The sequence below is a fragment of the Arachis ipaensis genome, chromosome B10, assembly GCF_000816755.2.
Source record: "Arachis ipaensis cultivar K30076 chromosome B10, Araip1.1, whole genome shotgun sequence".
NCBI lineage: Eukaryota > Viridiplantae > Streptophyta > Magnoliopsida > Fabales > Fabaceae > Arachis > Arachis ipaensis.
The window spans coordinates 17,050,472-17,054,265 of NC_029794.2; positions in this window are offsets into that span (position 1 = coordinate 17,050,472).

The following is a 3,794-nucleotide window of genomic DNA, read 5'->3' on the forward strand; positions in this document are numbered from 1 at the left end:
CCAACACATGTGTTAAACAATTGATAATAAGTAATAGAAGAACTAAATTATGTGACAATAATTTTCAGAAATTTTCAAAGTAATAAATCTCATTTATTTGCTTTTCAGAAATGAAAGAGACTCCATTTCAAATATTTCAGCGTGCGAAGCAAATTCATATTTTGGAGCCAAAATTTTACCATTGCATTCTGCATGATTTCTCTAAAACTCAGCTACACCCTACAACTTTATATGTTTGCAATATTCAAAGACGACAATCTCTTCTTTTGAGAGATTTTTTTATTAAGTATCCATCCTTCTGAGGTGGTCAGTATAGCTCATCATATATTCTATCAGAGTAAATTACCAATTTCGTCTTCGAATTATCAGAACGCTGACAAAAATAACCTTCACTTTTATTAACGACAAAAATACACTTAAAATATTAGAAAACGCTACAAAAATATCTGATCGTAAATAAAAATCTATTTCGTTAACAGAGTTGGCTGAACGGTCAAACAGATTCCATTACACCCATTTTTCTCCTTCTCTTTCATTCTCCCTCACTTCCTCCCTTCCTAAAGCAATTACAACAACAATAAACAGCATCTCAGTCACTCTTCCCTCCCCCAAACCTCCTAGAAACCGCTGCAAGCTGCAACAACAACAACATATTTCAGTCACCCAGAAATTGCAATAACGACAACAACATCATCTTCCTAGCTAGCTGAAACTCCTACAACAACAACGTCTTCCTCACTATTTCTCTCCTTAAATACGATTTCGCTTCTTCTTCCACAGTTTCTCTCCCTCAAATACGACAATGGTCTTACTCTTTGCTAGTGTCATCTTGCTCATCCACTTTTCCTTCTTCAATTCTTCTCTCTTGTTGCCTCTCTCTTTCTCTCTCCTTGTTGTTTTTCTTCTCTCTCTTCTTAACGATGGCGCCTGTAGTGATGTTGCCATCTCCTCCCATCCTCCTTCACTTTCCAAAGCAAGTACAACAACAATAAGCAACATCTGAGTGACTCCCTCCCTCCTCCAAATCTCCCAAAATAGACCTTATGTCTCACCATCTTCATCTCAACCACAACAATAATCAGCCATAATCAATAATAATCATCTATAATAAGCAAATTCACAATTTCTCATTATGCTTTTTTAATAATCTAATAAAAATAGAATCTAAAGAAAAAAAATGACAAAGAGAGGAGCTAAAAAGATATCTTCTCATCGCCTTGGAGAGAGGGAGTGTCCGCTGCTGGCTTACTACAAGAGAGGAGAGTAAGGCGCTCCAAGACAGGTTTCTAACAGTGATGGAGAGGTGGCGAGCAAACAGCAATGGCGATGGCGAATCTGGTAGAAAAGATCGGGAGATCTGCTGCGAGAGTGAAGAGGGTAAGGAACTGCGAGATCCGCTTCTGACGACAACGGAGGGGCGGCGAGCAAGAAGCAGCAGCGACAATAAGGTTCTGCCGTTGAAGACAAAGAGAAAGTGGCGTGGGTTGATGAGCAACTGTTCTGTGTGTTGGAGAAATGAAAGTGAGAAGAAGGGAGAAGAAAAAAGGAGAGAGGAATGGACTGTGAGAGTGTGAGACAGAGAAGATCCGAAGACAGCAGCCATAGATTCAGAGTGAGAGTGAAGAGGGTGAGGCGTAAGCTCTTTCTGGGAGGTTTAGGGGAGGGAGGGAGTGAGGACAAATGTCTTTAATGATTGGAAACACCATTTCTCATATCTCATATGATTGCTTGTAACAGAGAAAAAATTCTTATTTTCAATTACACTCTTAATTAATCAAATATGTTTTAAAAATAGTAATTTAAATAATAAAATTTAATTTAAAATTTAATTTTTTATATTTCATATTTTAAAACCTTGACAATATAATTAAAATGTCTTTTTTTTTATATATGCCGTTAAACAATTATTTAAAACTCAACTTTCATACAATTAGCTCTTGATGATATTATTCATAGTTGAAAAAGTTCATTTAATTAGTGTAGTTATTATGAAAAAAACTAAAGCTAATTTTAAAAGAAGAAATACAAATGAATAGATAATATTCTTTCGAGTCGATTTCTAAGAAAGAATATCAATCTTATTTAAATTTAAAACTTGATAATTATAATGGACATCTAATATGAAGTTCTTAAATTGGCTATCAAATATCGAAAGTTGAATAAAAAATTATTGTAAGGTCAAATTTAATAATTTAGTATGGACAAATAAATATTATTATTATTATATACTACTCAATAAAATTTCAAATTGTAGTGGGAGCGCTTGCCCCCACACCCTAAAGAGTAGATCCGTCCCTGGTAATAATAATAGTAAAATGACAATTAAATCTTTGAAGATTTCGACCTCGAATTAATTAATTCTTAAAGAAAAAAAAATACTAATTAGATCATTCACTATAATAAATGATGGAAATGTATGTTCTTCTATCAATAGATTATTGTATAAAACGAAACGAAATTATCTATGTATTTTATTATCTACTATAAAATATGTCCCTTTGTCAAAAATAGTATTTTTAACATATAAATAATTGTAAAAAAAATTTAAATTTTATTTTGATAAATATTGGCCATAAAAAATAATATTAGAAAAATTTGATAATATATTTTTTGTGATACTTATTAACTGTCAAAAATACTATTTATTTTGATACTTATTGACCATAAAAAATTCTCAACAAAAATTTTTTAACAAATAATGAGATGAGATCTTGAAACTGAAGAATAAACGGAGATTTTGAAGATGAAGAATGAGTAGTATGATCCCAAACTGAGAACAGTGTGATGCCAAAATTAACGGAGCTCAAGAAAAAAAAAGAATAATGGAGCATGTTGAAAACAAATAAGTGTCAAAATTGAGGAATAATTTTCTACAATCAAATTATAAAAAAAAAACACACTACAAAAAAAGAGAGCTATTTTAACATGATTTTTTTTAACAGCCATAGTTAAGTATAAAAGTTAATATATATTTTTGACAAATATTATAAATGTCAAATTCTTTATATTTTTTTGATGAATAATTTGATTGTAGAGACACTTATTTGTTTTCAACTTACTCTTTATTCCTTTTTTTTCGTTGAGTTCCGTCAATTTTGGCATCACACTGCTCTCAGTTTAGGATCATACTACTCATTCTTTATCTTCAAAATCTCAGTTTATTCTTCAGTTTCAAGATCTCATCTCATTCGTTGTTAAAAATTTTTGTTGAGAATTTTTTATGGTCAATAAGTGTCAAAATAAATAACATTTTTGACGGTTAATAAGTATAAAAAAATATATTCTCAAATTTTTTTAACAAATTATTTTTGACGGCCAATATTTATCAAAATAAGATTTAAATTTTTTTTTACAATTACTTATATGTTAAAAATACTATTTTTGACAAAACTTTTATTAACATATTTTCATAGTTAAAATAATGTCAAAATTTATTTTTTTGATAAATTTTAATTTTTTTTATATATAATAATGTTTTTGGTGGTGCCAATTAATAAAACAAATTAAAGAAGAGATAATTATTTAATCCACCAATGATCGTTGATGCTGAAACGTGAAGGGCTTTGTGAACAGGACCGTTGTGCTTACATTTGGTGGATCCGGAAATTAGTAATTAGGAGTAGGAGGTGATGCCAACAATCAATTAATTTGCATTGTTGATATACTTATGTAAATGCGATTGATAACCAGATATACTATGCATGCATTAATCATTTCATAATCCATTTTTTGACCCCTTCCGATCTCCACCATTCCTAGCTATCCATTCCTAGCTAGCTAGCACAAAACTTCAA